Raw genomic sequence first — 19,555 nt, 5'->3', positions numbered from 1 at the left:
TATTTTTTATTATAGTTTTCTAGTTACTCGGTTCTAAGGAGGGTTGTCCAAAAAGCTAGCGTCTCGACCTCGTTTGGATTTAGCTCGGATAAGGTCGTTCGATATGGTTCGGTTAGAAAGTGAGTCTAGCTCGGCTTGTAAGGAGCCGGATTGGCTCGGTTTAGCTCGGATTATTTTTACTTATAATATATTTTATTTTTATTTTTATTTTTATATACATTATAATATATTACAAAAACTGATTATTATTTACATGTATTTATGAGTATAATTTGATATCTATTGCATATTTGAATGTTTGATACCATCTAATGAACTACTCTTGTATTTCGTTGAAATTTAAAACTTATTTTATGTTGTTGAACTTGATTTTGTTTTGTAATGTATTAGGCTGAACTTATTTTCATATGTTCTTTTAAATTGTTAAATGATATTTTACACTACCGAATTTTGAGTGTTATTTATTAATATTTCTTTTTGAAATCGCGCCAAACTAAGCTAAGCCAAGCCAATTCAGTTTAAAACCAAGCCAAATCCGAGCTTAGATTTCCAGCTCGGTTTCAAATCCAAACTGAGCCAACTTGTTTATAATCGAGCTGAGTCCGAGCTTGCCCTAACTCGACTCGGTTCATGAACAACCCTAGTTCTAATTTCGATTAATGATACTAAGCTATAGGACCGTCTACTATTACAGAGGTTAAAATGTTATAATTGTTTGTGTACTTAACATGATTTAACATATTTTTGTTGTATAAAATATTTTTTGGTAAGGTTTAATTTGAATATATCATTATCATTACAAATTGTAAATTAAATAAATATGGATTTTGTAAAAGTTTAACAGATCTAATATAACAACAAATATTGGTCAATTTAAAGATATATTTTAAGTAATGACGGATATTAAGGTAAAGATTTTTAAACAAGCAATGTTAACATTATATGATAGTATTTCCATTTAAAAAGTTGGAAAAAAAAACGCCTTTTATTAAAAAAACATTTTTTTAGGGATGATGGTGTTGACACGTGACATTTTTAGAATCCTTTACTAGAAGTTGGATGTTATAAAAATTTCTTGTTTTTTTTCGAGGCTCAAAGCCACAAACACATGATTGAAAAACGATGGTTAGGCAAATTAACTATAGACTTTATAACCGAAAAATATGTGCACAAGTTAAAATAAGCATGGAAAAACGATGGTTAGCCAAATAACTATAGACTTTATAAGTTAAAATAAGCATAGAAAAACGATAGTTATAACCGAAAAGATCAAATTGTTTGTAGTTGAAACCAATAATTTATGAACATCTAAAGACAAAATGTTAGTTGAGATACAATTCTAAATCATACTTGATGTTAATCAACTCGTAATGTATGAAGTGTCACACGATATAAATAATATAAAAGAGGTAATTGCTCCTATATTATAAGGCTGTGAGTTAAAAATATAAAAACTAAAATTAATTGTGGCCTTTGTTAATCTCGTTAAGGTTATGTAATATATCATCCGTTCCATTTATTTATTTTATTTTTATTTTTTATTTTTTTGTATCTTGAATCACTATCTTAGCAATAAAAGAAATAAGGTTAGTAAGACTAAGCGGTATGGGGGCCGGCTTAGGCCCGGCGAGGCCCGGTGCCGGTCCCCCACACCGCCCCCTGCTTCCGTCCCGGCGTATCCGGCTCCCCACAGACGAAGTCGACGGGTCTCTCTCCTTCTCTCACATATACCTATACATACATACATATATATATAAAGAGGTTCATCTCTCACCCCCCTAGGTCTATCACCCTCAAGCCCTTCCTACGTGGCGGTGACGTGACGGCCCATCATCTTGAGGATGGGGCTTTCCATACCCTCTAGTCTAAGTATTTGACAAAGTAAACTAATTTTAGCATGAAGAGTTAGGTCCCGAGACAAATATAATTAGTTTTTAGGTTGTGTGTAAGCTTATTATCGTGATAAAAAGACCGATCTACCATCTTATGTAATAAACTTACTGTATACGGCTTGGTTGTAAAATCGGCCTACCATCATGTGTACCAAAACCCAACACTTGGTTACGACCAACCAAGCTGTAATCGGTCTGAAACCAGACCGAAAACACTATTATCTGTTGGTATTTGATTTTAATTTACATTTGCCTCGGTCTCGGTGAAAATTTTTTAGTTACATGGCAGTTGAAGATTTCACCCAAGTGTCCATTGCAGATTGCAATTCGCAAGTAGATTTTCGGTCGATCAACACGGCAAACGGTAAACTAATAATCGTATGCTTAAATCTTCTTAATCATGTAAATATTCTATAGTCTCGTTAATTTTCTACGTTTTCTGTTTTGTCTTATATTTTCAGACAATAATGATTTACATTTATTTTTCCAGAATGTAATAGATCGTTATATCCTACAGATTTTTGAAACGTTACTTATTATTCAAGGAAAATGCTAACATTATGATTAAGAAATAATTTTTCAAATTGAAATAAAATCAATCACATCCACCAACCATAAGAAAATGATTTTTAATCATCTACCGACTATCCATAGTGATGCTAGACTTATTCATAATTAAAAGTTTAAAATCAATTTTGTAACCATCAATCAGACAATCACCACCTACAAAGAGGTGATGGAAAAGTCGTCTATTAACAACTTTTGTATTATTTAAGCTAGGATTTGATTTTATATTTGTGTAAGATTTACAATCATCAACCGGGGTCAATGGAAAACAGTCTTTCTATTCCTACGAGGTAGAGATAAGGTTGTTTATATCTTATTCTTCTCATACCCTACCTTAACTTTACTATTAGTGAGATTTACTGAGTATGATGATAACTAATAAATTAAACATTAACAAAATTATATTGTATTATATCTATTAATTACATCTATTAACAAAATTATATTATATTATATTATATCTATTATATCTATTAATTAAATTAAAGGATGATGGAAAGGAATAGTGTTTTTAAGATCTTGATTATTCATTTGATTTAACCAATTAGGACTAATATGCTAAAAAAAACACAAAGGGGTTGTTTGGTTCGAAATTTTTTTAAAGAAATTGGAATTGTAATTTGAATGAAATGTTTTAAAATATAAATGTCAAAATCATAAATCATTCGACGTTATCGCTTAAAGTATGATGGTTGGTCTTTTGACGTCACCCCTAACATACGTCCCTCGCAACTCTCTTGGACAATTTCTCCATTTGATATATGTACGATCGATGCTACCGAACATCCCTGGAAAATGTCATCTAGCCTCATGCACGCATAAATATGTGCGATGTCGTGTCTCGTCGGTTTACGTAGAAACTCCTTGACATACAATTTAATGATCACGTTACAATAGAATTGCAAACATTCACATGAAGTTTTTTCCGACATAGCTAAGTATTCATCAAATTGATCGAGAGGGTTACCTGTCGCTAGTTGGCGAATGGCGGATGTGCATTTTTGTATCGGCGTGAAACTTCGTTTGTCCCTCCTGTCATAACGTTCTTGAAACCATTTTTCGCTTGCTTCGATGTCTCCTACAATCTTTAAAAATAAATCTTTTGGTAAACGAACCCGATCTCTAAACATTTCGACATTGTAAACTGAATTCTCCACAAAATAATCCTTCATTAACACTTCGTTAGCATGTATACGATCACGATCCACCATCATCTTCTTTGGGCGGCTCAAACCTTCAAGTTCGTTATACACCTTCTAGAAAAATTAAAGTGTGTCATCGTGGGAAGACGAAGAGCTTTCGGTGTCTAGCGGAAACGAATCGGTTGGAAATTGCATTTTATGCAAGAAAGTGGTATAATATTATGTATTTGTGTGGGTGAAATATGTATTTGCGTGGATGGTATATATATAGTATTTTTTTTCTCATCGTCAAATGGTCACATAACGTTCGAATATCAACGGTAACATCATCATCTTCGCGCGTTATGGCTACAACGCGTTTTATTGTTCACGCGTGGTGAAGTTGGGTGGCGGCGGTGTTCCACGGGGTTCCATGCGTGGTCACCGTGCCACCACAGAGCGTCCCGACTGGCCTTACCCACAATATTGTAGCTGCAATGATAAGTTTTGAGGGCTTTTTTTTTTGTTTTGTTTTTTTTTTCTTTTTTTTGGACAGTTTGGCCGCCTATTATTTTATATAATAATGACTATTTCGATATATCCAACTTATAATAAAAACTCCAAATAATGACATATGGCATTCTTTCCTTCAACCTCATAAATTTTATTTATATTTGTTTAATATTTCTTTTAATATTAATATTAATTAATCTATACCATATAATAAAAGAAACCTGTTTTGGGACACTTGTCATTCTCTCATTTAATTGATTAAAATTATTAAGAATACTAATAATAATAATATTTAATCTAAATTAATACAAATTTTTATTATTAATAATATTTAATCAAGTCTAAAATCTAATCTAATACAAATTTTTATTGTCAATAATATTTAATCAAATCTAATAAATCAAATGGAAGACACATGTCACCTTTGGGGTGATCTCCATAGAGTTTTCTGGCCTAAAATATATTTGTTCTCATTTATCTCTACTTAATTTTCAAAATTTAAATAAATATAATAAGTATTTCTCATTTTTCTATACTTGATTTTTATAAATTAATTATTATTAGTATCTATTATTATTTTATTTTATTTTAGTATCTATTATTATTATTATTAATATTAATATTAATTTAATATTAATATTAATATTAATATTAATATGAACAGTGGTTCGTTTCACCAACCAATGGACTAGCTCCATCAAAAACAACACCTGTCCTTTTTTCTTCAACCCACGAGTAGAGTAAAACCCCCCCATCTACCCTCACACACATCCAGAAGGAAAAATAGGGGCATGTTTGGCTTAGCTTATTTTCAACTTCTTCAAAAGGACTTTTGGAAAAGAAAAGTCAGGAAATCCTGACTTTTGCCCAAAACAAAGGATTTTTGCCTAAAATAAGGAAAGCCAAACACCAAAAAAAAGGACTTTTGCCCTAAAAAAGGACTTTTGCCCTCAAAATAAGGAAAGCCAAACATGCACTAGGAGAGGAAAAATTAGACGGCCACCGACGGGAGAGACAGAAAACGCGATTTCGAAGGAGCAACGTCGTTGGCGAAGTCCTCACGCAGTCCCCCATACTCCAGCCACAACAACGACGGCCGGTAACGAGTTCGAGGGCATGTTTGGCTTAACTTATTTTCAACTTTTCTAAAAGTCCTTTTGGAAAAAATAAGTCAGAAAAACCTGACTTCTAGCTTTTGCAAAGGACTTTTGCCTTCAAAAGAAAAGCCAAACACCCTCAAAAGTCCTTTTTTCCCTTCAAAAGTCCTTTTTTCCTCAACAAAAGGAACCCCAAACACCCTCCGAGTGAGGGACCACGCAACGGATAGGGTTTCACGGGATCAACAAGTAACGAAGGTGGTAGATACAATTTTGAAACACGACCACAGCTTTGAGAAAGCTGTAAGATTAAATATGTTATGTATAATATTTAATCTATAGCCATCTTAATCATTTACATTATAGAGATCAAAATATATTAGAACCTATTATTTAATTAGTTGGTAATTGTTGATGGACCATATTACCCTTAGTAACTAATTAGGTTTCCTCCTGGGTGCTTATATAAGGAGAGTTATGTGGAGGTTTAAGGGTTACTCAGTTTCACAATTCACACCCCATAAGTCATAACATCAATAAGGTTTTCGGCCTCCTCTCCATAACCGATACCCTTTTCGGTTTCTAAGTTCCCATCATCAGTCAGCACCCTAAGGAGGAACCAGATCAAGATGACAGGCATGTCGAACTCTCTCACTGGATTCTCTTCTGCTCTATCTGCTGTGACAGGTATGATTTATATATGTTTTCCTTCATGAACAAACAGAACTGAACCAACATGTGGTATCAGAGCATATGTTGATTAGTCAGTTCTGTTTTCGTATCCATAATTCTGGGATTGAAACTTGGAAAACGGAATTTTGAAACATTTAAAACCATAACAGCCGATTACGAGTTCATCAGGTTGCGACTCGAAATCATGATTTTCGATGAAAAAGATTAATTGTTTGTTCACCGAATTAACTGGATTATAATTTTAGCCGAAATCTGTTTAGTAAAATTATTAAAATTCAGGTTTCGGGTTCCAGAATTTTATTTTTTTTATGATTAGGGTTCATCATGTTCATGAGAAAATTCGAAGATTTCTATTATGTTTTGGAATGATTTAGGATTAATGGGTGTTTTTTCCATGTTTGATCTAATTTTATCTTTTAATTTTTATTCGAAATTGTTATTAGATAAACAGTTATTAATTTTCGAAATATGTTGATAAAATTAGATCACTTTAAAACAGGAAATAATATCCCATAATCCCTTAGATTTCGAATTTTCGGTTATGATATCACAATTAACAGCTGTTAACGAGGTTGCTACTCGAGACCATGAGATTGCTACTCGAGATCATGAGGTTGCTACTCGCAACCATGAGGTTGCTACTCGCAACCATGAGGTTGCTACTCGAGAGCAAAAGGTCTACAACTCGCAACCATGAGGTTGCTACTCGCAACCATAACGTCATCACTCGCAACCATGAGGTTGCTATTCGCAACCATTACGTCATTACTCGAGACCATGAGGTTGTTACTCGCAACCATAACGTGATTAGTCGAAACCGTAGTTGCGACTCGCAACCAAAACGTCATTAGTCGAGACCGTAGTTGCGACTCGCAACCAAAACGTCATTAGTGGAGACCGTAGTTGCGACTCGCAACCATAACGTCATTAGTCGATCCGCGCTAACGGGTGGTTTGCTATTAAATGAATGGTTTTGTAATTTACTTAGTTAACAAATCAGAATCAGATAATGTTTTTGCAAAACCAGAATAGCTTAACTTGAATGAGCTTTTGATATATCATTTCTGGCCAAAGCTGACTTGATACATCTACTTATCATTCAAGTATTACGAAAGCTATGCTAAGTGTGTATCATAAGCATGAATGTTTTAATATCTGGCCAAAGCTGATTTAATTCTTTCATAGATGGCATACTTAGCAAGTGCATAACTAAAGTGATTGTTTCAATTTCTGGCCAAAGCTGATTTGTTACAACCACTTTGCACATATGCTTAAATGATTACACTTCTGGCCAAAGCTGTTTTGTCTTCGTTTAAGTAGAATTTTTTAGTTAAGTCTATTATTTTGATGTTAGTAATAGACATTATCACAGCTTCATTATGTAAAATGGTCATTATTTTGCCTGCCTTAGTTTAACGTGCCCATAGATCACATTAGTTTTTCTTCCTTAGTATCATAACTTGCTCATCTTATTTCCACTATCAGCACCCAACTGCGGGATTCCACCTTTGACTGGTGATAACTTTGCTGCATGGAAGGATGCTCTCATGCTTACTCTCGGATTGCTTGATTTCGATTATGCTCTAAGAGAGAAAAAGCCAGCGGACCTTACCACTCAAAGTACTGCTGCTGAGCAGTTAACTCATGAAAAGTGGACTAGGTGTAACCGCATGTCTCTCATGTTTATGAAGCAATCCATAAGCAATGCAATCAGGGGAGCTATTCCTGATTCTGAAGATGCTAAAACCTACTTGGAACATGTGGAGGCTCAGTTCAAAGGGACGTCTAAGGCGCACGCTAGTACCCTTATTCTCAAGCTGGTGACAACTAAGTATGATGGGAGGAGCGGCATTCGCGAGCACATCATGATGATGAATGACATGGCCAATAAGCTGAAGGGGCTGGAAATGGAAATCAGTGATGGTTTCCTTGTTCATTTCATCATTACTTCGCTTCCTTCTTCTTTTGAAGCATTCAAGATCAATTACAACACTCAGAAGGAAAAATGGACGATGAGTGAGCTGGTCGCTATGTGCGTACAGGAGGAGGAGCGTATGAGGATGGATCGCACTACTGATGTTGCCAATTTCACTACCTCCAATCCTAAGAAAAGGAAGCACAATTATCAAAGGAAGGATGCTTCTAAAGTCCATAAGTCTAATCCTAATTCTAATACAAGTGCACCTTCCAGCTCTAAGAACTCCTTAGGCAGTATCCGCTGCAAGTTCTGTAAAAAGACAGGACATATGCAGAAGGAATGCCCTGACTTTAAGGAGTGGCTGGCTAAGAAAGGTAACGATTATTTTATGATACTTGAGTCCTATAATTTAAGTGTTCCTGCTAATTCTTGGTGGTTTGATTCTGGTTCTATGGTTCATGTTACCAATTCTACTCAGGGATTCCTTTCAATCCGGAAGCTGGAAAGAAACCAAAGAACGCTTAAGGTTGGGGATGATCGAGAATTAGAAGTGAAGGCCATTGGAACATTACAATTAGTTATGAAAACTGGTTTATGTATTAAACTTTATGATACCTTATATGTTCCTGAGGTAACTCGAAACCTTGTATCAGGACCAAAGTTAGACATGGACGGTTTTATTGTTTCCCATGGTCATCGCCAACTCTCTATCCATTATGATTCTGTTCTTTATGGTACTGGTGTTCTGGATGGAGGTCTCTATAGATTAGAACTAGATGATGGCTTTTCCAAATCTTTGTTGTCATATAACATTAATGAATCACTCACAAAGATGGAAGAGAAACGAGACTTAGAGACTTCATCCATGTTGTGGCATCAGCGTTTAGGCCACATTTCAAAAGAGCGATTAAATCGTCTCGTAAAGGATGAAGTCTTACCTCCTCTCGATTTCTCTGACTTCGGAACATGTGTCAAATGTCTTAAAGGTAAAATGACATTAGCGAATAAGAAAGGTGCCACTAGGAGCTCTAATTTATTAGAACTCATTCACACTGACATTAGTGGTCCCTACCAAATCGCTGGCATAACAGGACATACTTCATTTATCACTTTTATTGATGATTATTCTCGTTACATGTACTTGTATCTTATTAAGGAGAAATCTGAATCTCTAGCAACTTTTAAAGATTATAAGGCTGAAGTTGAAAAGCAATTAGATCGTCAGATTAAAGTTGTGAGATCAGATAGAGGCGGTGAGTATTATGGAAGACATACTGATGTGGGTCAAGCTCCTGGTCCATTTTATGAGTTTTGTAAGGGCCAGGGGATTATGAACCAATACACCATGCCTGGTACACCTCAGCAGAACGGTGTCGCTGAAAGAAGAAACCGTACCCTTATGAACATGGTGCGCAGTATGTTAGCCAACACTAACTTACCATTATTCCTCTGGACTGAAGCGTTAAAAGCAGTTGTTCATATACTCAATAGAGTTCCTTCTAAGTCTGTCCCTAAAACTCCTTATGAACTTTGGACAGGAAGGAAACCGAGTCTTAAATATATGAAAGTATGGGGCTGCATTGCTGAAGCAAAACTTTACAATCCTTTCCTAAGGAAACTTGACCCTAAGATAGTTACCTGTTTCTTTATCGGGTATCCTGAGAACTCTAAGGGTTATCGTTTCTATTGTCCTTCCCATGACACCCGTATTGTTGAAACCAAGCGTGCTGCGTTCCTGGAGAATTTCAAGGTCAGTGGGAGCAGTACCAACCCTTACGAAGAATTGCAAGAAGTACAAGACGCGGGGGGGAGAGACTCGTCGCTTACCATTACTCCGATTACTCCTCTTGTACCCAATGAAATTATTACACCTGAAGCTACTGCACCAACTCCAAATTCACCTCTACAATCAGAACCCATTATACCTCATGACGAAGGCACATCAAACGCTCAAAACCAAGACAACGCTGAACCCGATAATCTACTCAGGAGGTCATCCAGGCAAAGAAGGCCTCCTAATTGGGATGATTATGTTACCTACCTGACTGAAATGGATTCCGGAAAGCTCAATGATCCTATCTCTTACAATGAAGCCATTAGCAGTGATCAGTCTTCTGAATGGAATAAAGCAATGATTGATGAGCTTGATTCCATGAAGAAAAATGACGTTTGGGATTTGGTAGAATTACCCAACGGAGTCAAACCCGTAGGATGCAAATGGGTGTTCAAAACAAAACTGGATCCAAATGGTAACGTTGAACGCTACAAAGCGAGATTGGTTGCAAAGGGCTACACTCAGAAAGAGGGAATTGATTATCAAGAGACGTTTTCACCTGTCTCTCGTAAAGATTCATTAAGGATCGTCATGGCCCTAGTAGCTCATTTCGATTTAGAGCTGCATCAGATGGACGTTAAAACCGCTTTCCTTAACGGAGACTTGGACGAAGATGTTTACATGAAGCAACCTGAAGGCTTTGAGCCTGAAGGTCAGGAGCATCTAGTCTGTAAGCTGAAGAAATCCATTTACGGGTTAAAACAAGCATCACGTCAGTGGTACCTCAAGTTTGATGAAGTCATGAAGAAGCAAGGTTTTATGAAGAATCAAGTGGATCAATGCACCTACCTCAAGATGAGTGGGAGCAACTTTACTATACTTGTCCTTTACGTTGACGACATTCTATTGGCAAGTAATAGTTTAGACATGTTGCATGAGTCGAAGCGGTTACTCTCGCATAACTTCGACATGAAGGATCTCGGAGATGCATCTTACGTCATTGGCATCGAAATTCACCGAGATAGAAACAAAGGGATCTTAGGATTGTCCCAAAGGGCCTACATAGATCGTGTCCTTACACGGTATAACATGCAACAGTGCAAACCCTCCGTCGCTCCAGTAGTTAAGGGAGATGTTTTCGGTTCGTTTCAGTGTCCGACAACAGAGGTTGAGAAGGAGCAAATGAGCCAGATACCTTATGCATCAGTAGTCGGGAGCTTGATGTATGCTCAAGTCTGTACTCGTCCAGATATCGCTTATATTGCTGGAATGCTAGGCCGTTATCAGACTAATCCTGGCTTAGATCATTGGAAAGCAGCTAAGAAGGTACTTCGATATCTGCAAGGGACGAAAGACTATAAGCTGACTTATAGAAGAAGTGATCATTTAGAAGTGGTGGGCTATTCTGATTCTGACTTTGCCAAATGCAAAGATGACAAGAAATCCACTTCGGGCTATATCTTTATGTTAGCAGGCGGCCCTATCTCTTGGAAGAGTCATAAACAACAGTTGACCACAACTTCCACAATGATGGCAGAGTACATTGCTGTTTATAACGCAACCTGTCATGGAATGTTGATTAGAAACCTGGTCACTGGACTCAAAATTGTTAATTCCATTTCTAGACCATTGAAGCTTTACTGTGATAATTCAGCTGCCGTTAGTTTCTCGAACAGTAACAGTTCGACTGGAGCTGGTTTATATCTCGATACGAAATATCTATTTGTACGTGAACGTGTTGAGGAAAATAATCTTTGTATCGAGTATATTAGTACTAAGGATATGCTTGCGGATCCGATGACTAAAGGTCTCCCTCCTAAGGTTTACGAAGAACATGTTCGGAATATGGGATTATGTAAAGACCTTATTTGAGCATATTGTACTAGCTTATGTTTTATGTTTAATGAAATTTCCTCAAGTTTGATTTTGTATGTCTATTAGAATATGTTCAACCGGTATAATGGCATATAGACAAATAAAAAATTACAAATCAAACAAAGGGCTTACGCGTATTTTGATCATGATGATTAGGTTTTAAATTAAGGCTATAGTATGATTAATGGGGGTCCTGAGTCGCATAATGATTCAACGGCTGTATTTTTCTGCTATAGTACTTGTTTAAGGCTAAAATGAGTGTTAACTCCTGATCAGGCTTATCTAATACTCATAGTAAATGATTACTCGGCTAAGTGGGAGAATGTAAGATTAAATATGTTATGTATAATATTTAATCTATAGCCATCTTAATCATTTACATTATAGAGATCAAAATATATTAGAACCTATTATTTAATTAGTTGGTAATTGTTGATGGACCATATTACCCTTAGTAACTAATTAGGTTTCCTCCTGGGTGCTTATATAAGGAGAGTTATGTGGAGGTTTAAGGGTTACTCAGTTTCACAATTCACACCCCATAAGTCATAACATCAATAAGGTTTTCGGCCTCCTCTCCATAACCGATACCCTTTTCGGTTTCTAAGTTCCCATCATCAGTCAGCACCCTAAGGAGGAACCAGATCAAGATGACAGGCATGTCGAACTCTCTCACTGGATTCTCTTCTGCTCTATCTGCTGTGACAGGTATGATTTATATATGTTTTCCTTCATGAACAAACAGAACTGAACCAACAAAAGCATCTCGCCTTCCAGCTCTGTTCGTCGCTCGTTGGTTGCCGGGAATGTGACGCACCGCATCGCCAACGTCCAGGTGACTTTATGTTGGTTATTATTTCGTCTTTCTGAGTTTATGTGGAGATTTAGGGCTGTAATTAGATTTCATTGAGAATTAGAATTGGGTTATTTGGTTTTCTTGCAGTTCATCCGTGAATGTTGTGAATAAAAATGTGTGGTTGTATACGGTCGAAGATGACTAGATGACTAGATGATGTGTAATGATGTTTATTTTTGTGTGCCTAAGGGAGTTTACTGCGATTGGAGATTGGATATTCAAGTTTCGGTTATTTGGTTTTCTTGCAGTTTATCCGTGAATGTACTCGCAAATGTTGATGAACTAATCAAGGACAAGATTGAAATGGAGAAGGAGAGTAAACCTAAGGAGACTGAAGAGCAGGATGTAATCAAGTAGCAGGTTTTTGCTATTTTTAATATTTTTTTATCATCACCTTGTACAGTAAATGGAAGTTACTAATGACTATGCATTGGTTGGTTGTAGAACATGTATGCCCAACTACGGCCACTCGCTCAACCTGAATCGTAGGGTATGGGTGGTGGATACGGTCAACTAGGACCACCACTGCCAATGGTGAAATGAGAGTTTCACCAATGCACCACCGTTTGGCATGCCTCATGTAATATTTCTCTAATGCATTATTGGTAGTCAAGTTGTTAAATATGTAGTTGGGTTTGAGATTTGTGAACGCTATTCATTAATTTTGCAACATAAAAAATTTTCAACCTTCTGAGATCTTTTTGATATATAGGGTAAGGTCGACCTGTGAAGGGGTTCGGGTAAGTTTTTGGTTACACCCTCGAACATGTCATAATTAAATGGTCTATGTTGTTGACAACCCACTAGGTTTGCAGATTGACCTGTTTAAAATGTATTTTATATACTGGATTTCTTATTTGGTTTATGTATATAATAGAATTAGTATTTTTTTTTCTCTAAACTAACAAGCATAATTATATCTGCAGGCCCTTGAACTCGATGGAAAACTATTATCGATAGTGCTGTGACACTTCATTTAGCAGGGGAAAGAGGCGCATACACCCCCTATAACAACTTGAATATCAGAATCTCGACAATGACGTAAGCTTAACCTTTTAAATAACTTAATTGTTATTTCTACTAAACATCGTATTTTGCATTCATAGACCTAAAGAATATAACATATCTTGATGCAACGATCAGCCTTCAGTCTTGCTATTCTATCAAAGATTACATATGTGCGCTTCAAGATGAATGTTGAAGATTGTAACCCACACAACTTGCATAAGATCTGGTAAAGCAACTTCAATGGTTTCCTTACACAGAAATAACACACCACAACACCTCTTCCACTTTGCATCATATTTTTCTATGTACCATCTCTGTTAACAATCATGTCATGAGGTTTTTGGGTTTTTGTTTATGGTTCATATTAGCATATTCATTGAGGCATTTATCACATTTTTTAATGGGCCGTTAACCCGATGTTGAGGTTACGACCCGTTTTTGCATCGACACAAAACACGTTTTGATATCCTTTTGGCATATCACGACTTAATGTATTAGATTTTTGTATCGGTTTAGAGTGCAGTATCATAATGAACCAAAGCGATACTGGTCGAATTCCCGACGCAACGCGAGGGTGAATCCACCTAGTTAAATATGATAAGTATCCATTTTAAAAGTTTAATTTTAAAATAAAATTTGTTTTTCCAAATATTCTATTTTAATGTTCATATATTCGTTTATCGAAATTATTTTCAAAACTTATATGAAGGTAAATATAGTATCTTTGATTTAAAAGTACGTTGCCACGCATATTATTTTTTTTTGTTAAAATGTGTTTTTTCAAATATTAATATGGGGTAAATAATTTGTTTTTCTTTTTATTTTAAAAGTATGTTCCCTTTTATTTTTTATCCAAACTTTATATATTATACTAGGTTATAACCCCGTGTATTACACGTGGTTAAATAAATAAATTGTATATACTAAATAATAAAACAATATACGGTAGAAACTTTATAAAATAATACACTTGGGACCACCAAAAATTATTAATTAAAAGAGTTATTAATTAATCGATAAATTAATAATTATTAATTGATATATTAATTAATATTTTATTAATTTATAGTAGAATACTTAGTTTACAAACACCTTTCAAGCTTCCACTTAATTATTGTATACAATACATGTATATCAAACGAACGACCCAATTTGAAAGAAACCTTCAATCTCCCACCTTATTATGCTTCTTGTGTTCAGTGTATCACTTTATGGACATTAAAAATATTTTTCTATATAAATAAAAGATCAAAATAGGTTAACACAAACAAATCATACACACAACATGGCTTCCCATCTTAAAGGTGTGAAAAAAAACAACAATGACAGAAGTTCTTACCATGCTAAGGAAATGAGATTCAAGGGGAAATTGATTTCAACAAAAAAACAAAAGACAATTGAGTCATTTTTCAAGAAACATTCATAAATCATTCATGTAATCTGCTATAAATATAGGAATTATTAATTTATATTTTATATAGGGTCTAAAGAAATTATCAAAAATGTATTATCTTATAATTTTAGCGAATTCTTAATTTAGCACCCTATCCCCGAGTCGGGGCCGACAAAAAATATTATCTTAGAGAGTTTATTAAATAATCGAGTATTAATTTATCGAGTTTCTACTGTATCTTTAAAAACCTCATTTATTGTACGGGTTGAATAAATATAATTTTTTATATTAAATAATAAAAAGGTTATATCTATAAGAACTATATTGTACGGGTTGAATAAATGTAATTTTATATACCAAAATAAATGTAATTTTATATACCAAATAATAAAAGAATTACATCTTTAAAAATATGCGCATTACACGGTTTGAATAAATGTAATTTTCTGTACTAAATAATAAAAAATTTATATACTTAAAAGATCTTGTGTATTGTACGAATTGAATAAATCTAATTTTATATATCAAATAATAAAAAGTTATATCTTAAAAAACCTCATGTATTACATGGGTCGAGTAAATATAATTTTGTATAGTGAAAATAATAATATTTAATATATTAATACAAAGTTTGGTTTTTGTGAAAAAAATAGATTATTCTGTTGTTGCAAAATTTGTTAACCAAGTCTCAATAAATTTAACCCTTTATTTAAAACTTCGTAAAATGACAAATAATATTAGTTAGTTTTATTTTAAATTTCATAAAATCTATTTGATACCAAATTGAACAAACCGTTCAAATATAATTAATTCAAATAAATAAAATTATAAATGAGAAGGAGACTAAACTAAATAAGAATTATCCATAAGATATTAAAGTAATAATATTTAGTAGGAGGATTATCTATAATTTAAGATATTACACTAAATAATATTTAGTAGGAGGGTTATCTATAATTAATTAGAAGAGATTAAACTTAAACTATAATTATCTATAAGAGATGGTCTAATATAATGACAAGTATCCCTAAAGTGGTTTCTTTTATTATATAGTATAGATTATTTAAAAGTTTACCCATCTTCGTTTTTTTGGACAACATTCCATTTTAAGAAACTCCGTATTTGAAACAACATAAATAAGAGGCTGTTTGTTTACCTCTTCATGGGACTTTTAATGGTTCAGATCTCTTACTGGTTCAGCACTTAATGGTTCAGACTATTTGTTTCGCGAGCAAATGTCTGAATGGTTCAGACATTTGCCTCTGAATGGTTAAGCACTTTACTGAGTCTGAATTGTTAAGACCTCTAATTTGAATTAGTCAGACATTTGCCTCTGAACAGTTAAACATTATAATGGCTCTTAATGGTTTAGACCTCTTACTGGTTCATACCTCTTACTGATTCAGCACTTAATGGTTCAGACCTCTTACTGATTCAACACTTAACCATTCAGATGCTGCCAAACAACCCCTAAGTTGTTTATATGTTGTTAGTAACTCTTTTTAACCCTGTCAGATTTTAATTAAGATTGTATTATTAATTTTGTGATTAAACTAGGATTCCAATGCGTCTTAATCCTCTCGTATTATATTAAATAAGTAGTACATCAAAGTTTATTTTTTTAAGCATATCATAACGACTATATGTGTAATACACGGGTTTATTTAACCCGTGCAATGCAATACACGAGGTTTTTAAATATATAACTTTTTATTGTTTCGTATATAAAACAACATTTATCCAACATCGTGTAATACACGTGGTTATAACCTAATAAACAATATATAGAAATCACTTATTTTTATCCTTATCTTTATTTAAAACTAGTATTAAGCCCCTGCGTTGCAGCGGTTGTCATAAAACTGTGTTAAGTAGTAGCAATACTATACCATTGTCAGCGACCACCAACACCGGAAAAGCTCGAAAAACTAAATAAATAAAAACGGGAAGAAATTAACGCCGAGCGAAAAGCAAACGTAAAATCTTTGAATCACACACGTTCGTTGCTGAGAAATTAAACCGAAACGTAAAACATAGAAAAAATAACTAAGTCTATCCAGGACCCGCGTGTTGGACGAACTTGTCAAACGCAGAAAAATAGATGTGACGCGACGGGCCAATCAAACGGGAAAAATATACGAAAAAATGTTGAACCCCACATGCATGTTGCGGTGCGTTAACTCACCAAATTTAGAACGAAACGAAAAACTTGGGAAAGATGAAAAGTATGGTGGACCAAAATTGAAAATAAAAAAGATTGAGATTAAATTGCAAAAGATGAAAAATTTTGGGTTAAAAGTAAAAAAAACAAAGGTTCTAAATTGCAAAATTGAAGTTATTTATTAATTTTAGATAAAGATAAGGATAAAAATAAGTGATATCTATATATTGGTTATTAATTAATATCAATATTAAAGAAATTTATTAAATAAATATAAATAAAATTTATGAGGTTGAAGGAGAGAATGTCATCTGTCATTATTTGGAGTCTTTTATTATAAGTTAGATTAATAAATAACATCAATTTTGAAATTTAGACCATCTGTTTTTTTACTTTTAACCCAAAGTTTTTCATCTTTTCCAATTTAATAAAAACTCTATTTTATTTTCAATTTTGGTTCACCATACTTTTCATATTTCTCAAGTTTTTTCTTTCGTTCTAAATTTTATGAGTTAACGCACCGCAACGTGCGTGTGGGGTTCAACATTTTTCGTATATTTTTTTCCCGTTTAAATGGTCCGTCACGTTGCATCTATTTTTCTGCGTTTGACAAGTTCGTCCAACACGCGGGTCCTAGATGGAATTAGTTATTTTAGTCTATGTTTTACGTTTCGGTTTAATTTCTCAGCAACGAGCGTGCGTGATTCAAAGATTTTAGGTATGGTTTTCGCTCGGCGTTATTTTTTTCCCGTTTTTATTTATTTTGTTTTTATGAGCTTTTCCGGTGTTGGTGGCCGCTGACAATGGTATAATATTGCTACTACTTAACACAGTTTTATAAGAACCGCTGCAACGCATTGGGCTTAATACTAGTATATACGTAATATTTTAGTTACAAAAGGCTTATAAAATAAGACTTGTTTAATGTTGTATACGATGGACAAATGCATGCAGCATGCCGAAAGTAAGATATAGAAAATTATATAATCGAAGAATATTAGTCACAAGACCACGTCATATATGACTTATTCGAAGTGTAAAGAATCGTTCCCATTGATCAATTCATTCAATAATATTTAATTTAAATGTAATTAAACTAAACAAACTAAATGTATTAAATTAAACTAAACAAATAAAATCTATCTTCTACTATAATAAAAGAAACCATGTTTGGGACACTTGTCATTATATTAGGTCATGTACTCTATGGATAATTATCATTTAGTTTAATATCTTCTAATTAATTATAGATAATCTCCTACGAAATATGATTTAGTTTAATCTCTTCTACCTAATTATAGATAATTATTATTTATATCTATTCAAATAATAATTAAAATAAAAAGATATTAATGGTAGCAATTATAATTAGAACATAATAATACAAGTAACACTGCTAATAATGATATTAATAAAAAAACAATATTTTTTGTCATATGTATATTAATAGTTATAATAAAAAAAAAATATAATATTTACTTATAACAACATTTAAATATAAATACAAACTAAAGAAACACTAATAAAATATAATCGATTACAAATACAAATATACTTTAGTCTCAAAATATTTCTCCTGAACCATTAAATTTTACGAGCATATAAGTGATGACAATGTACCTGCCATTTACATGTGCTCAATCTTTTTAGAAACTTTAAAAGCTAAACATTAATTACTACATGTGTTTTATTGTATATTTACTTTTAGTCATTTAGATTTTAAAATCTTTATATCAGATTATCAAAGAATTTCATAACTAATACAATTAAACTTCCTAAAAGAATGATGATAAACGTGGATTATGTTATTCGATTTATATCTTAAATCAAACAGATTATATGTTTATTTAAAAATAAATTTCGGATTAAGAGGAGTTTGATAAATCAAATTGGGATAGAGAGGAAAATACATGGTTTTAAAGATATAAGATTTTTATTATTTAGTATATAAAATTACAATTTATTCAACCCGTGTAATACACGGGGTTATGCCCTAATGTGATATATCCTAAAACAATTTAAATCTATTAAATAAAACTAAACAAATAAAAAGAAATAAAACTAAACAAATAAAAAGTGATATATCCTAAAACAAACAAAACACATATGCCAATTACGTTTCAGAACAATGACCATTTTGCCTATAAGGAAAAGGACAAAATAACAGAATTTTATAAGACAAATATGACCTGATCTCACTTTTGGACCAAAATGGCAATAAAACTGAAACCAGAGGGACCTAGATACAAAAGATTTGAGTTTTGAATTAAAGTGGAAAAAGTGAACAAAATGTCACTTTACTCCTTTTTCAAAAAGTTAACCTTTCAAGATCCTTTTTTATGCTACCTTTTACCCTCTCAGCAATGTCTTTATGTTAACACGTGTCTGTTAACGTGTCTTGCTCTGGTCTCGCTTTTGGTCAAATTACAACAAAACCCAAAAAACACAAGATTTACAAAAACATCAAACGTAAACATAATCAAGCTGCACAAGAAATCATTGTATTTCACTAACCATAGAATGAAGTCAATAAACGGACAATACGAAACGAGGTGCAAGATAGTTATGCGTAGTTTTTGAGTCTCGCCGGAAAAGACTAGACCATGGCCGGCGAACACAGTTTCACCTTGAAACCCTAGCCGCCACAGAATGGGTAAATAAAACCACATGCAATGGTAGATTGGGAC

The 19,555-nt window shown here is 33.6% G+C and overlaps 1 long non-coding RNA gene across 1 annotated transcript; it reads left to right on the top strand.

Moving 5' to 3' along the window:
• Positions 1-12,412: 12,412 nt before the first annotated feature.
• Positions 12,413-13,639, top strand: LOC110928151. Its single transcript, XR_002586172.2, has 4 exons — positions 12,413-12,666; positions 12,751-12,886; positions 13,233-13,347; positions 13,413-13,639. It is a non-coding gene; the product is annotated as an uncharacterized LOC110928151 (long non-coding RNA).
• The last annotated feature ends 5,916 nt before the right edge of the window (positions 13,640-19,555 follow it).

This window comes from Helianthus annuus, chromosome 3 (assembly GCF_002127325.2).
Source record: "Helianthus annuus cultivar XRQ/B chromosome 3, HanXRQr2.0-SUNRISE, whole genome shotgun sequence".
Taxonomy (NCBI): Eukaryota; Viridiplantae; Streptophyta; class Magnoliopsida; order Asterales; family Asteraceae; genus Helianthus; species Helianthus annuus.
The sequence above is the reverse complement of the archived record's forward strand: the minus strand, read 5'-3'. Positions and strand labels throughout refer to the sequence as shown.